Raw genomic sequence first — 17,913 nt, forward strand, 5'->3', positions numbered from 1 at the left:
AAAACTGTTTCAAATGAAGGAAAAAAATTTAGAATATTTAAACAGGAAAAATACTGTTTAAAAATGCAATTATTCAAGTCACTGCCAATTTTGATGAGTTCAATTTTGTGAAATTTTACAGAAATTTCATCAGTTAAATGATCGACTCAGCTTTTCTAGTATTACTGAGATTTTAGATGTTATAATGATTAGAACATATTTACCAAAAATAAATAAAATGAAAATGAAGGTGAAATTTTAGAATTTCATAAAACCTTAGGCAAAATCCCATTGTTATCCGTTATTTTAATCTTTTGATGTTAATTTATCCAGAAGTATATTTTTTATGAATTTGATAAACCCCAATATAACCAACATATCATAATCATTCTTGAATTTTCCTCACGTAATTTGAAACTTATTTATTGGTTTATAATTATTTTTACACTGAGATATGGAAAAAATAGCTGCTCTTTAATTTTCCTGTTTCACATTCTCTATGACTTGTGTAAATGTTATATCAAAAATGCTTAAAACTTCGTGATTTCATCGCCATAAATATTTTGTGGTGATTTTGAATTCAAAAATCAATATTTAAATATACTGAGGAGCAGTTTTGTTGTTTTTGTTACTAATTTTTCCCAAAAATATGATACCATAAAGGTTTTCTGATAACTTGTAAAAAAAATGCGTTTTTAGTTTTAAAATACCTACATTTCCATTCATTTTTAGTCATTGAACAGTATCGAAAAGTTCATTATAGCACTCATTTGGAAGCTGAAAAGTTCAACCTTTTAGCACCTCTTTCGAAAAGCGGCTCTTTTCGAAATTTTGTGGTTTTTGAGTAGATTACGAGGACGTCAACCTAAAGAGGGGAAACAAAAGTTTCACTGAATAATCCAATTCAAAGTGTTTCATTGAAAAATCCTTTCTAAACGTGTTTTTAGGAATGGCAAAACAAAATTGTATGCGTCTCATTGCAAAACTACACACAAAGAATACAAGTTCGCGTTGGTGAATATTCGTAGAAAGTTGAATATTTTTGATTTAAAAGTTGGAAAGTTTTTAAAGCACTCATCATATTGCTACTATTTGAGAGCAATAACTACCAGCTCAAATCAGGAATTTTTCTGGTACTTTTGTACCCGACCCTCTCCGATTTCAATGAAACTTTGTAGACATGTTATCCTAGGCCTATATAAGCCATTTTTGTGTATATGGAACAAATTGTACTCAAAAATGACACTCGGACGGGCTTTTTGAAAAAAATACACTGAAAGAAAAATACACGCCACTTCTATGAGATTTTTCAATTTGTAACCTTAAAAGTTAAATTTAAAGGTGACGTCACGATTTATTTTTAAGTAGTCTTAACGTCAAAATTTTCAAAAACCGATAGTTGGAATCGATTTCCCAGTCAATTTTACATAAATGTCGCCATATTGACCATTGTCCTAAGGCCAATCCTTGTGAAGATACAGCGGTTTTAAAAACAAAAATGTCGAAAAAAAAGTTTTTTTTTGTGGTTTTTGGCATTTTCTATGTGACAGACTTGTTTTATCAGCCTCAACAATATTTTTACCGAAAAGCTCGGTCAATTTCCAATAAGTTTGCCTTTAACAGCATTTGAATTGCTTGTTGGAAACCACAACCAAACGCCCTGTAGCAGCAGTCCGATTTTCACCGATGAACTTGTCAACGCTTGTTGTGCCCAACTTTTCCTATGGAAAAGAACCGTACACAAACAACATCCAGCAGCAGCAGTAGTGGATCGAGTAGTGCAAACAGTTTTCTTCCCAGAATACATCCATTATATCGTCAAAATTCCCCAGCGTGTGTGTCATATTTCATAATTAAACTTGGTCTATATTGTATTTCATTATTCATCTGCACATGTACACGTCTCGGAAACCGCGACTCCCGCCCCCTCCCTTCTTTCAGTTATGGTTGGCCCCCACGTGTCCACCTTCCAACTACTTAGCAGTGTTACACTGCGAAAAATTACAACTATAAATTTAGGTGTAATTTGGAATGTTTTTTTAGTCAAGAAACTTTCGCCATTGAAATCCTCTAAAATTATAATATTTTTGAGACAATTTTATCCACGTGTCCTCCCACCGCCCCCGCCTCCCAAGGTCGCGTGTGTACTCAAATCACAAAGCACACACACACATACAAATTGCTGGTGCGCTGCACAGATTAATCTCCCATCAGCCTGACCTGACACATGGTATAGCGACTACATGTATATGCAGCATCCAGCTGGATGGTTTGTCGTGGTCACGTATACGGGGAACGTGGGGCTCTTGGGATTGGCGATGATCCGAAGGAAAAAGTTATGCGAGTGCGAGTAGATTTTGGGCAAGATTCAGGACTCTGTAATATTTCAAACACGTTTTTTGGAAATAAACTTAAAAAATTACAAGGATTGCATATTTAACCCCATGACACCCTACAAGTAAACAAAAAGCGCACACGAGTACTCCACGAGGACCGCTCTGGAAAACTTCTCTAATTACTTTTTCTCCAGTCAGCTGTTGAAGGCGAGAACCCATCCCTGTATGGGTACGTGGTGCAGTGTGAGTCCTTAAATATATATTATTCCACTTTATATAATTTACTCACAGGGCTACTCCTCGCCTTTGCAGGTACACTTGCTGGAAAGATTGATCAAAAACTTCGCATCTCCCCAGCTTACATCACACGTGGAAAACTTTGCCCATCTAGGGCTCACCACCCCGAGACCAGCTGCATCGTGTAAAGTTTCGCCAGATTTTCACTGACCCTCCGGGGTAGGGTTTCTCTCGTTCCTATTCTAGAACCTGCTAGTTTTGCATGCATATTATTTGCCAAACTTGGGCAATTAGTCTAGTTTGGATGTTTCTTTGGACTTCGCCCAACCACACCGCAGGAGATGCCTTTTACGAGGTTACTGGGGAACTGGCTGAAAAGGTAGCAGGTTGTGCGGTTTACTTTCGGAAAGTTTGATAAATTGGTCAAGTTGGATGTAATCATGCGCTTCAAAAGGGGCACAACTTGAGTAGTTTGATTTAAGTGCACTTTGAAGCTGGAGTTCAAATTCCATCAGGCAAAATAAGCTAAAATATTTTGTTATTTCGTCGTAGACCTGTTTTCAATTTCTACCTTTCACCACCAGTTTGCGCGTTTCAAACTATTTACTCGGTTGAATATTCCACGAAATTATTAATTCATTCCTTTTCAAGTGAGCCAGAAAACCGTACTCCACCAAAATACCTGCCTCAAACCACTGTTTCCCCCCAGGAAGGGGCCATTCCTAGCCTCCGTCCCACCTCCATTGTGTACTTCGAGTCGATCCAACAAGTTTGGCGGGCGTCACAGTGTCGTCGTCGTCGCCCAGAGTCGTTTAAACTCAATTAATTATTTACAAACTAGCAGGTTTAAGCAGTTTCGACGCGCTCCGAAAACCGTTCAAAGTGGCATCCTCCAGAGTTGACTGATGCTCACAAAGGATATTCAGCTACTTCACTGAGCGCTCCTTCAACTATGACGACGCCGGCGACGTGGTGAGAAAGCAAATTTGCTCAGGAAGCATTGCTCAAACACGGCCACCAAGTGCCGCGACCACGACGTTCGCTTTTCCTGTGATGGATCAAATTTGTAGCGATTTTGAGGGAGTTCATCCGAAACAACACAATTGAAGCCACTTTTGATTCGGAAATCTGGAACAATTTCCAGAATTTTTCAATTCCATGTTTAATTACAATCAGAAACCATCGAAATTAGCATCAAAAGCCTGTCTAAAGAAAGAAGACTCCCACAACAAAAAAAAAACCTCAAAAAAATGTTTGAACCTTCCCCGTTTTCCCCCCATCACAGCAGACGACACCCCGCTACTTTGGGCTAATTAAAAATATATCACTCGTTTTTCCTCCCCGAGGGAATGTTCTGCTGTGTACTTTGCACAGCAGAACAAGACGTAAAACCACCAGCACCATCCATCCATCCAGCAGGCACGAAACTACAAAGGGACCAACTATGTACCCAAGGCTTTTTTCGCCCAACCCCGTTCCATAATGTGAGCTTTTTGATCAGAGCGGAGCTTTCTCCTGTGGTGGTGTCGTCGTCGGGAATTATGATGGCAACCCCCAGGACGACTTATGTTCTGCGGGGAGTGTGATGTCGTACAACACAGCTCGTTGTTTGGTCCCAAGAAAGAAAATGGCCCCAGGCAGGATTTGCTAACGCGCGCGCGGCTTTGTCATGAAAGAGGCTGGTAATAGTTTTGAGGTGTCGAATGAAAAGAGGATGAACATGGCTTTACTGTCACGGTTATGGTGAAGGTTGTGCTTAACAATTCCGCAAAAATATCAAAGTTATTTTTAAATACTTGTATGACAAGATAATCTCATGTCCAGGGTTGTTAAAATATCAAAATATCAGCTCTCAGCAACTACAAATATCCCGCCTGAATATTCACGCCTCAAATACAACTGCTTTTCTCTCCTCTTTGAAACTCTCAGCGCCGAACATACACAGCAAAAAATCCGATGGTAAAATCGCATGCAAAAGCATGCACATCACCTTCGTCAAAATAAACACTTAATATTACACACTGCATGTACAATTTTTGCAAACACAAAAAAAAGTTGCAACCAACGGGATTCAAACCAAGCACCAACAGTCCTACCGCTTGACATTGCGGTCAAGTAGGTTTCCCATACTGATGGGCTACATATTTCAGGGTGTGAAATCACATAAAATTGCATAAAATAATGCAATATTTATTTTACACCCAGGCCTTTTACACGCACCTGGATTACTACTTTTTTAGCTGTGTAGCCGAACACGTTTTCGTGTTTACCCACTCGCGATTGACATTTTCCTTTTCTCTCTCATTCCCGCTTCCACGATTATCCTACCGCAACAGCGTTTAACCACAAAAGCCGCCACTAAACCAATTTCGCAAACGCAGTTTAACGGGACGTCATGCGTGGTCGGCTCCTAATCGCCATCTCGCATTCTCTAATTGCAGTTTTCGGAGAGATTGAGAGACTCAACGGTGAGAGCGCATAGTCGAGGAGAAGGGGAGGAGTGATAGAGAGAGAATGACATCGCTGGGTATCACAAGACACAAGAAGAGATCTCACAAGCTATAGTGACGGCCGCTATACTCTCGGATATTTTTGGTGAAGAGATAATCTATTGATAGCATTTCTATCACTCATAACACTGCTCATGTCATTTAAATTAGATCATCATTCTAACAACACTGCCTTTTGATTTTTTTCAGAAAATTGTGACAGGGCCGAATGGTTTTGACATAGAACAAGAAAATTGCTATTTTGACTGTGGTGTCCACAACCTGGAGTGGCCGGTGCTCCTATGGAACGTTCCCCCAGGAGAACATTTATGACAATTTTGGTGACCAATCTTTCGAACTTAATGAAATAATCTGATTATCCATTTCACTGACAATCCGAAAACATCAGCAATCCCATTTAAAATATGTGGTCTTATGTCTTTCGGTTATGTCTTTGACATACCATTTTGTACTCTTTTTTCTCTATGTTCAGAAAAATATTCACCTTTTTTTTAATTTAACAAAAATAATAAATGATTCTAAAAATATGAATAAGGAGCAATTATCTACAAAATCGGCAGATTTAATGAATTTGAATTTTTATATTCAATACTGAAACTTCGATGGGGGACTCCATATGACCAAAGGCATTATACACCTTTTAACAACTATTCATACTAAAATTGGCTGTAAATATTTGAAAATCGGTATCGCGGGAATGAGTCAATTTAGTAAATTAACCTTGTACAACCCAACCCCACCTCTGGACGAGCATCGATTTAAAAATTCGCAAAAATCCATTTTTCAACAAATTTTTGATCTTTAAAAAGCAATGGTTAAGAAGAACTTTTGAAATTTTAGAAAATTTTAAGGTTGGAAGTTCAACTTGTTTTACGTGACTTTGTATTTTTTTTTTTTTTTTTGAAAATGTAATATTTTTTGGCTTTTTTACTAACATTTCCTATTTGGGTAATTCTCTACCAACTCACACGAAATCGGGAAAAGTTGCCCCGACCCCTCTTCGATTTGCGTGAAACTTTGTCCTAAGGGGTAACTTTTGTCCCTGATCACGAATCCGAGGTCCGTTTTTTGACATCTCGTGACGGAGGGGCGGTACGACCCCTTCCATTTTTGAACATGCGAAAAAAGAGGTTAATTTTATGTACTTTTTGAATCTTCATTGACCCGGAAGGCAGATAATTACAAAAAATTTGATATATAGACATAAGGGGTTTGCTTATAAACATCACGAGTTATCGTGATTTTACGAAAAAAAAGTTTTGAAAAAGTTACTTTTTGCGTTTCTCTTTGTTTCGTCGTCCGTGTCTGTCGCGGGTGACCATGAACGGCCATGATCAACGACGACCAACATTTTCAAAACTTTTTTTCGTAAAATCACAATAACTCGTGATGTTTATAAGCAAACCCCTTATGTCTATAAATTAAATTTTTTGTAATTGTCTGCTCTACAACTTTGTAGAACATTGTTACACTCTAAAAAATAACCCTGCAAAGTTAGAAAAAACACGAAATTTTAAAATGAAAATTTTTGTTCTAAATGAAAAAATGACCCTTCTGGGTCAATGTAGATTCAAAAAGAACATTAAATTTCTCATAAAATGACATGTTCCAAAAAATTTTACAGTCGAGTAACGGAAAATGGGAGAGTTTTTAAAACTTTTTTAGTGTTTTTTTCGATGAAAAATACGTTTTTTCGGAATTCTGAATTTGCCATCAAATCGGGCGTCTAATTTTACATAAAAGTCCCTTTGACACCAAATTCCTATCTCATCACCGTTTCAGGCTGCAAATTATTGAAAAACACCTCTTTTTTCGCATGTTCAAAAATGGAAGGGGTCGTACCGCCCCTCCGTCACGAGATATCAAAAAACGGACCTTGGATTCGTGATCAGGGACAAAAGTTACCCCTTATGATAAAGTTTCACGCAAATCGAAGAGGGGTCGGGGCAACTGCTGTGTGAGTTGGCGGAGAATTACTTATTTTTAAAGTAAAAAGAAGTATGTAGTCTTTTTGAAGTGTCTCAGACTATGCCTCTATGCATTATTTTTTATTCAATTTATCATAATGGTGCCATTCTATAGCAAAACATGTGAAAAAAGAGCAAAACAAATGAAAAAGTGACTGTAAGAACATGAAAAAATTAGAAAGGTTAAATGTAGTGATAGGAGAAGGTAGAAAAGACCAAATATTATCAAAAACGAACATAAACAAAACAAGACAAATGCAAATACTAAAAATAAAACAAGAAAAACATAAAACAATATCTTGTAAAGTTTTTCGTAGAACAAAAGTTGCTAAAAATGACCTCCTAAACACGGGAAAAATAAAAAAAAATAAAAAATAAATTGCCAAGTAGAGGGTTAATTGTAAAATCCCCTTTTACAATTAATATCTATTCATAAAAAGTGATCTTCTCAAAAACCGTATTTTTCATTTATTGTAAGATATATTTTGTTGGACTAAATAAGGCAATCTTTTCGTTATACAGAATTATGAACAATTTGAAGATAATATTTAAAAAAGATATTAAAAAATATATCAAAAAATATATGAAATGTACCCTCAAATTCTTTCAAAAAATATTTTTAAAGGTAAAATCCAAGTTGCAAACGTGCCATTTTTAAGTAGCAACAATAGGGTGACCAGAAAAAATGACCCCCTGCTCCACAAGCGAAAAATGTTTTTTTGTGTTATTTTAAGCATCTGTGCAAATTTTGAGCGAAATTGGTTGAGATTAACCCATTGATACCCGAGCCTAAAGTTGGTGAAAAAAATGTTTTTCATACAAAAATGACTTTTTAAATCGCTAATAACTTTTCAGGATCGAGTTTTACAGCTTTGGTGTGTTCTACAAAGTTGTAAAGCATTAAATTTTCAATAAGAATCTCACGTTTGGGAATATTTGGATGGAAGTAGCGCACCGTGCAGACCAAACTGTAAGAAAATTGGGTTTTCCATACATTTTTTCGATTTTTCTCATACAAACTTCACCTCCGAGTATCAATGGGTAAATGTTGACCGATTTTGCTCATATTTGGCCCAGAGTCCTAAAATACCCCAAGAAACAATATTCAGCTTGTGGAGCGAGGTTTTGAGGAAAAGCCCCATATTCTGGGCACCCTAAGCAACAATTTAAGAGCCAAGCACATGTAAAAACAACTATTTAGTTTTTTTTATTTGTATCCATGTTAGAGATGGAAGAATATTCATGAAAAGAAAATCTTATGACGCTCATCAAGAGAAAAAATCGGTGCACTTGCAAGTGTAACTTCACACGTCAAAAAATTACCTGTCACTTTCCATAAATTAACAATGAATGCCAACAAAAGGAAACAATTAATTTAAGTGGTGCTAACAATGAGATTCACAAAAAATCTTCTACTGATTGTTTTTTTTTTCGAAAGGTTCGGAAGCGATTTTCTTTTTGTGTGTTTCACCTACTCTCTCGAAAAAAGTTTTTTTTGCGTTTATGCCATCCCTGATATAATTTCTGAAAATTTATCTTTTCTTTTCTGGAATTTAAAAATCGGACTCGGAGTGTGTTCTAATTAGCCTTAATTTATCCATCTGACGATATCTCAGCAATTTATGGTCCAAATTTCAATGTTAAGAAAGGAAATATCTGTGAAATTTTTCAGATAAAAATGCTTTTAACTTTCTGAATCAAACATAATATTTCAAAACGGCAACATTCGCTCCTCGCTTATATGAAAAAGATCACGATTTTTTTTCTAAAGTACACTATTTTTTTACCGATCCGATAAATAAAAATAACGTTTTTTTGGAATTTCATTGTTTGTAAAGTAAATTAAAAAATGGGTAAATAAATAATTTGAGAGTGTATTTTAGTTCTCATTTTCATCATAATCTACAACTTTACTGATCGTTCAGAAAATATCTTCTCGAGATACTGATTTTAGAATTTAAACATATTATTTTTGTTGTGACAGCTGTCAAGATTTTATGTAACCACGTATAGACATAACAATAATGAAAAATACCTTCTTTGGTCATGAGGAAGCCCCACAAATGGTTTCAGCCAATAAAAACATACAAATAAAATCAATTTTCAGGATACGTGGAGACTAGCTTTATGTTAAAGATGACCAAAAATGCATTTTTTTTAGCTTTAGGACATTATATTTGCCACTGTTGCCTTTTTTTTTAAATAACGACTATTTTCAAAATTATTAAAAAGGAAAAAAAACTTCCTTTTTAGTAGTAAAATCAAACTTATAAGTGCCGTTTTAACGGTTTACCAGAATCAGTGTTGCAAATGAGTGTTAAAAAAAGCTATCATTTGATTATCTCTACACCAAAATCATCTGATTGTATAGCGACCGTCACTATAGCTTGTGAGATTTCTTCTTGTGTCTCGAGATTCCCAGCGAAGGCATTCTCTCTCTATCACTCCTCCTCTTTTCCTCGACTATGCTCTCTCACTGCTGAGTCTCTCAATTTCTCCGAAAACTGCAATGATAAAACGCGAGACGGCGATTAAGAGCCGACCACGCATGACGTCCCGTATAACTGCGCTTGCCAAATTTGTTTTGTGACGGCTTATGTGGTTAAACGCTGTCGCGGTAGGATGATCTTGAAAGCGAAAATGAGAGAGAAAAGCAGAATGTCAAACGCGAGTGTGTAAACACAAAAATGTGTTCGGATATGTTCGGCGCAGTTTGGGGCATGAATAATCAAGCGTGATAATTGTAGTCGCTGAGAGCTGATAGATTGATATATTAACAACACTGATCAGAATATCTTTCAACGAATCTCTAAAATTCCATATTCTACAGCGCTAAAATCATTCGTCTAACAATTTAAGAAAGGGAATGTATGTAGGGTGAAAGGCAGACGAAATCTAACGAGAAGAGGTCATTCGTCTTAATGGAGTTATAGTTTAGTTACTTCATAACGTTTTTGGTGATTTTTGGTCTATTAAATTTACTGCGCATAAAAAAACATTTACTACAAATGATAATAAAAGATTTGGCTCATTCCCCCTTTGGTTAAATCATATCACAATGAATAAAAAAATAAAGATGGTTCAAAGAGTTGAAAAAAGAATGAAAAGCGTGCTAAAGAAGTAACTTTCTTCAGAAGGGATTAACCATTCTCCGCAAATAACATTTTTCCAACATTTCCCGGAATTAGGCAAGCCAAAAAGCTTGATTTCCCATCTGCAACGATTCCACCTGAAATCCGTAGAAACGGTGAAATGTCACACAGAAAAATCGTAAATATGCGCCAGCTCTTGCAACAGAGAAAAACCAAAAGACTCGACCATAAAAATACCCAGCTTTGACTTGGTGTGCAAAATGTTTCACGTCTTGCCATTTTTTTGTTGTTGTTCCCCGGCTCTCATCTGCGTTGGCTGACGAGTCCAACACTGCTCGTTCGCTCTCTCTCTGCTGTGTATTTGCAAGATCAAAACCATCAACTCGGCGAATTCCTCGCCCGGAGGAAATAAAATGTTGCGCGCGCCAGGAGCCAAAAATGAAAGATGAGGGTCTCTCCCTAAGCCTCCCCACCACCCTCGTAACCAACCATCCTTTGCCCTCAGAATAAAATACGTACGAGAAAGCTCCTCCAACCGGCGAGCGAGAGAAGGGAGATTACGTAAAAGCGAAAGCTTTCCCCTCCAGGAGCAGCAGCTGCCTGTCACGAGTGTGGTGAACGTCTGTGCGAACGTTTACACAAAGTCGGGGGCGTTTTCATTACCGTGTGTGTTGTGTGTGTGTGTGTGTTTGTGTCTGTCCACCAACTTTTTGTGTGTGTGTGCTGAGAAATATTTTGCTGCCGGTGCAATAAAGAATCTGTTGACAGAGATGGAAACTCACCGAAGGAAAAAAATTCCCTCGTGAGGATTTATTTTTGACATGTTAAATATTGGACAAAATTATTTTGGAGGGTAAGCACATGTTTTGCACTCGAAAAAAAACCAAGCTATAGAAAAGTAACGAACGGTTCGCGAGTTTCCCTCGCGATGCAACATCACTGCCATCTCTGGACTGTTGACTGATGGGCTGCAGCAGATGGAAAGAATCGTGGAAAAGTCTGAAGGGAAAAGTGGAAAAGGATTTTTACGTTTATGCGCTCAAGTAACGGTGAAGGATCGTGGGAAACAATGATGAAACCGAGGATTTCATTACCGAAATCATGTGTCGTGTTTGTATTTGGCTTTTTTATTTTCGTTTTATTTTATAAAGGGATTCAGTTTCACTTTTTTTTTTCGCTGAAGGACTGGTGGCAAAGGAAAAGAATGTTGTCACGCTGCGTTTTGTTTAGTGCTGGAAAGATTTTGATTGGCTAACGTCTTTCAAAATCTGAATATATTGAAGAATCTGTACAGCTTTTCCAAAAATTCATCATAGGTTTGTTTGTTTGCAAAAAACGTTTTTTTTTTTAGATATCAGGAAGACTTCTTCGAGTTTTTTAGCTGGGTAATTCTATACTAACTCACACGAAATCGGGAAAAATTGCCCCTACCCCTCTTCGATTTGCATTGACATTGACATAAGAGGTAACTTTTGTCCGTGATCATGAGGTCCGTTTTTTGATACCCCTTTTCATTTTTGAACATGCGAAAAAAGAAGTGTTTTTCAATAACTTGCAGCCTGAAATGGTGATGAGATAGAAATTTGCTGTCAAGGGGACTTGTATTTAAAATTGTCCGATTTTATGGCGTACACAAAATTCAGAGAAAACCCGTTTCTTAATCCACCATTAGGTGGTTGGTGCCTTCCCTTATTTACAATTTAATTCAACTCCAGAGTTGTCCTAATCCAGATTTGCATTGTTTCCAAATCAAGTTCCAGCACCGAAAAGGACTTGATGAAAATAAGTTTATGAGTAAAAAAAAATATCTAATACAGACTTTTCCAGAAAACATGCAGACTATCAATTGAAGCAATGTGGCAACCGGGCGTTTCACGTATGGCCCGACTCTCGCACGTAAACAAATAGACTCGGCCTTTTGAGGTTATGCGAAAATCACCCTTTTTTGTATCTACAAAAAAAAACTTTTCCATGGCATAACTTTAAAAGTACTTGACTAAACAGAATAAAATTTAATAGGGTCTTAGGGGACCCCAAAACGAACAGAATAAGGCGGATCCGGCCAAAATCGGTTCAGCCAGTTCTGAGATAATCGTGTGGAAAAAAAATCATGTCTACACACATCCCCACAGACATTTGTTCAGAATTTGATTCTACGTGAAGGTATATCTAAGAGGTGTAATTACGAAGTTCAATTTTCGAGTGATTTTATAGCCTTTCCTCAGTGAGGAAGGCACAAACGTATTTTTCATCGAAAAAAAAAAACACTTAAAAAGTTCTAAAAACTCTGCATTTTCTGATACTCAACGGTAAATTTTTTTGAACATGTCATTATTAAGGAAGTCTAATGGCCAATGCTAAATTTATTTAAAATTTTTGTCCGGCCCTAAAAATTTCATTTAAAAAACTTGTAAAATTGATTATTAATTATTTTAAATACACTATATCAAGAATGCACTTTTTTTAATAACGGGCACAAATTGGAAAATTATCCCTCTAAAAAACAGCAGAAATTACTTTTTATAAGACTTGAAATTAAATCTATCAAATGAAGTTTTTGATATTTTAATTTTCTTTGCATTTTTGGGACTTTACTAAGTGCAAAATAAGTTTGAGGCCCATAACATAAAAAATGGTGCGTCATGACTTTAAAATTAGATAAGATTGAATTCAATATAACTTCAATCAGAAACAATAATAATAATAAAAATTAAAAAATATATATAGCAATACTTATTTTTGTGTAATCTTAAATGATTTCTACTTCAGTCAAATTTGTACGTTTAATAATCATTTCTGAAAATGTACATAAATTGAAAATTTTGACGAAATTTAGTATTTACTTACATTGAAACGTGTGAAATTGTTTCAATGAAAAAAAAAATCGAACAAAATATGTGTCCCCCCTCCGGAACATCCCCGGGGCCTCCGGCCACTCCAGATTATGGCCTTTATTGCCGAAATGTCAAATTTCATGTCCAGTATCAAAAACCATAAAGTTTGATACCCATATTGCCCCAACTCTTACGGTCCGGCAAATGTCCCCCCTTCGGAACATCCGCGGGGCCTCCGGCCACTCCAGATTATGGCCACTATTGCCGAAATGTCAAATTTCATGTCCAGTATCAAAAACCATAAAGTTTGATACCCATATTGCCCCAACTCTTACGGTCCGGCAAATGTCCCCCCTTCGGAACAACCCCGGGGCCTCCGGCCACTCCAGTTCAGGTGGTGGCCAGTTCCAATGATCGACTCCCGCGACTGGCATGTCTTAGCTTGTCCTTGCCTCCAAGCCATCTGCTCCCGGACCTCCAGGCCGTCTGCTACCGGGCCACCAGGCCATCTGCTTCTGATGTGTTCTCGTCGACGTCCAGCAATAGAATGAATTTTCGGGACCGACCGAGCCGAGTTTTGTTGGCTCGTCGACGATCCGAAAATTATGAGGTGGAGTGGGGGTGATTTTAGATACATCAATCTCACGTCTCTCGATTGACTGATTGGGAAACGTTCGCTCATCCAACCAGCGAGCAACAAAAAGAGGGGAAATTTGCCGAGAGGGGAATTCGTCACGTAACGTTTTCGCTTCGCGAAAATTTTGGATTGACACCACGTATAGAAACCTTAGGACAAAGTTCTTTGTCAAAACTCGAATTCATTTTCGGTGTACCTATTTTTTGTGAAAGGTCCTAAACATATCCTACAACTTTCCCAAAGACATACTTATTTTTGCAGGACAACATATTTCTAAAAATGTGTATTTTTGCAAATTGAAGGAAAAGTCCTTCTGCAAAATATATGTTTAAAAAGCTGAAAAAAATTCCTTCAATTTTCCTTTAAAAATTATGTCGATTTGATTGCTAGTTGCTGCAATACAGCATCCTACAGTTAATTGTTTGTGAAAATGAGTTTGTTTTTTTTAATAAAATATCCTTTATTGAATCTTTCTTATAATAATTACATTTGATTTACTTAGTAAGAGGTCAATTGCTGCTCTTCAGCTTTAGTTTGCTTTTAGTGATTTTAACACTGTTCAATCTCATAACTTTAAAAGTATAAGATTTATCATTTTTGTAACAGTATTAAAAATGAGTTTTTCTCAGTAATTACTGATATTTTTCTAATGGCGATATCTCGGAGCCATTGGATCAATTTCTTATGTTGAAATATGAAACTTTGGTGAAATTTCTCTTTTCAATTAATGTTTTTTTTTTCATAATGCTCAGCATTTCAAAACGTCCAGAATAAGTGGTACAATTCATGCTTTTATTTTATTATTTTTTTAATAATATCACACTCTAAGACCATTTTAAAACATTTAAAATCTCGATGATCTAATTAACATTTCATATAAAATTCATTTAAAAATAACAAAGCTGCTCGTCATTATATATTTTAACATAAAAAAGTTAACCACAAATTCAAACAATGTCCTTTAGTTTTCAAACGCAAAATCCACCAAAAACTCACCTTATCATATAGCAGTCGCACGTGTCCACTCGTTGCGCCGGCTCGGGATCCATCTCGTCCGTAATCTACCCATCGTGTCACTGTCGGAAAAGAGTCTCAAAATTGTGCATGCACACCCCGTGGCAAAATCCCTCGTGAAATCCCCTCCTGAACCGTGCACAACTCAACTCACTCACTCCTTTTATGGTACAAATTGAACTCGATTTTTGTGTTCGATTCTTTTTTGCTCTTTCACGATACACTTCCGGTCGCAACGACGCAAATTGTTTCGGCCATTTTCAGTGGGTTTTTTTCCGGCGTTTTTTTTTCGTGCAATTTGTTTCCGCGGTTTTTTTTTCCTCAACCCCTTTCTATCGGTTGATCAGTAGTAAACTTTTCCCGACCAGCAACGTTTTGCTAGGAAACTGCACGTCGATGCGGTTTTGCACTGTACGTGTGCTTTCCATGGAAATCCACATCAATTACACTACAAACGGAAATAGAAAACCCAGAATTCGCAGGAAAAAAAAGCAGCATACACGCGACTTCACTTCTTTTTTTATTGATTTCGATTTCAATTCCGGTCGACCGGCGCTGTCAGTTTTCAATTTTCAATTTTCCTCGCTGAAACCGAAGGGGATTTATTGCCTTTTTGACATGCCCCTCGCTCTTCCCTGTCTTCCCTCACCCACGTACCACCATTAAAATTGAATTAAACCGTGTTGATACCACCCGGGTAGACATCCCTATTTGTGACCTGCACTTCACAAAAGCTTAATTTATCACGCACTTTAGCTGACATCCAAAGCGCCGCGTGAAATTCGATTCACCCGGAAACGGTCCTTCATGTTTTAAATTTAGTATTTCGTGACCAGTGCGGGAGGTCCGGCGCCTAATGGGGTCAGGTCCGGTGAGAGAGCGTGTGCGAACAAATTTATTGGTTTTGCTATTTATTTTATCACGCCCGGTGGCGGTGGTCTGTCGTGGTGGCTTTATGAGTTTGAGTGACTCTTGGGTGTGATGTTTGGAAGCTGGACCCCGCTTTTTGGCCCCGATGACATTTGGCGATATTGAGGGGTGGCCACCAACCAAAAGGCGACGCCGTCCGTCCGGCGAGGGACCTGTGGAGCGAAAGAGATAAAGTTTTATGAGCTATTTTGAACTTTGTATTTTCGTACAAATTCTTGCTGGAAGTCACACCCTTTTGTGAGGATGAGGAGGATGTGTGCTAAATGGAATGTGTAGATTTGTATTTAGATTTAGCTTGGTCATGTAGACTAAGGAACATAGATAAATTTGAGAAAAAAAAACAAGTTTCTTCTTCAATTAACCCAAGTAGGGGAAATTCTCGTATGTTTGGCAGGTTAAGCACTCGCTCCTAACTCCATCCAATTTGCTGATTTTCACTATTTAAACAACTAATTTTGCAAAACTTTTGATAGAAACTTGCTTGCTTACTTATCATTGAGCTATTTATCACTCGATTTCAGTTGAAAACGCTTTTAATTAGCTTTAATTGAATGTCAAAGTTCTGACCTGCCAACATTAGAGGCATGCTGGAATTAGATGCTGTTCCTCTAGCAGGAGTTTTAGGAGTTCTACAAGGAACATTCTTTCAAATAGCTACAGCATAGCTATTTAAAACGAGGCAATAAAAAATATGACAATATCCTTTCTCAGAGACCAAAACGTTTGGCTTCTGTGCCAATTTTAAGTTGGGTGGTATTAACCCAATCATCTCAAACTCAACTATCGAGCTTTAAATTGATGAAAATTTACAATTTCCGTGCAAAAATAACTTTATTGTACCGCTAATCACATTTCAGAATTAAGTCTTACTAAGGGATATAAGATCCAGCACATTTACTCATTGAATTTGTCAGTAAGAAATACAATTTTGAGATAATTCCATCACTGTTTTAAGAGTGATATTGGAGATCCAGCCAATTTACAGCAGATACGGTTTTTCAAGGATCATATTTTATTTATTTATTTTTTTATCATATTTTTCATTATGAGTATTTCTCAGACGCTTTAGTTAATCGTTGTTATCGTTTTTTGTAGGGTGCGAAAACGAAAATTCCCATTTTGCAAGTATTAAAAGCACAAGCATCAGTATTTTAAAAAATTAACATTATTTTTATGGTGCGCAAAATTGTTGGCATTTTACGACACATTTCTGTCACTATAGCAAATTATTATAAAAGCATACTAGTCCAACACGTCCAGCTCACATTTTTTTTTTTAATTTTCATCCTTTTTAACACATTAAAAAATTAAAATTAAACAAATCTTCGAATCACGTTTTTTGAAAAACAGGCTTTACCCAAGGATACTAAATGTCACCAACAAAAAAAACAGTTTCTTAATTTTGGTTTGCTTCAATTTGTTAAAGGGTATTAAATGGATGAAAATAAAAAAAATTATGCAAGTTACTTTTGTGAAATTCACTCTGGAACACGAATTTGATAAAATTATTACCAGAAAATGGGATCTAAGGAGTCCCCCGATCATAAATTTAACCCCAAAATAACCACTTTCCAAAATAACTCGTTTTTTGATGATTTAAGTTAATTTATTACCCAGGTTTTACTACCATCCACTAAGCTACACTGAAAAAAATATTCTTTTGTCAGTTATGAGCAATGCAATTAGCTTATATCTGTAAGCCCATACTTCCAATTGAAATGTGGTCAAAGATAAATCTGATGGGAAATTGGACGAGCTTTCCGATAAAAATATTTACGAGACTGAAAAATCAAGTCTGTCGTATAAAAATTGTCAAAAACCAAAAAAACATTTTTTTCCAACATTTTTATTTTTAAAGTAACTTTACAAGGATTGGACTCAGGACAGTGGTCAATATTGAGACTTTTATGTAAAATTGTCTAGAGAATCGATTCCCGTATTCGGTTTTTGAAAATTTTGAAGATAAGAACACTTTAAAAAACAGTTTCAATAAATGATTTTTATATTTTTTAGTTGAGTTGCTCCATCCTGCATTTTCGTGAGTCTTTTTGTAACATCTTAGGCTATTTTCACAAACATTTTGAACGAAAAAAAAATCGTGTGCTCACCTTCATATTTGACTTTTAATCTTGAAACTCCAATAATCTCATAAAAGCGGCGTGTTTTTTTTTTCTTTCAGAGTATTTTTTTCGGAAAGCCGTCAAATTTCATACAAGCCCTTCTAAAATGTAATTATCGAGTGTGACTGGCTCCATATACAGTACACATAGATGGCTTACCTACCCTGTTTGAAAAATGTCACACGTCGTACGAGTTGTCGCACGGTTTGGATTTTACCGTTTCGATATCGATTGGTCGAAAAGACGACAAACGTACG

General features: G+C 36.6%; 1 protein-coding gene across 1 annotated transcript in view; it reads right to left on the minus strand.

Moving 5' to 3' along the window:
- The window catches only part of LOC120427044 (muscarinic acetylcholine receptor DM1), a 212,466-nt gene that overhangs the window by 152,459 nt on the left and 42,094 nt on the right, over positions 1–17,913 (minus strand). Inside the window, exon 2 of the mRNA XM_039591876.2 lies at positions 14,589–15,688. The gene's annotated coding sequence lies outside the window, so the exon portion shown is untranslated. The remainder of the gene's footprint in view (positions 1–14,588; positions 15,689–17,913) is intronic.

Source organism: Culex pipiens, chromosome 2 (genome assembly GCF_016801865.2).
Source record: "Culex pipiens pallens isolate TS chromosome 2, TS_CPP_V2, whole genome shotgun sequence".
Classification (NCBI taxonomy): Eukaryota; Metazoa; Arthropoda; class Insecta; order Diptera; family Culicidae; genus Culex; species Culex pipiens.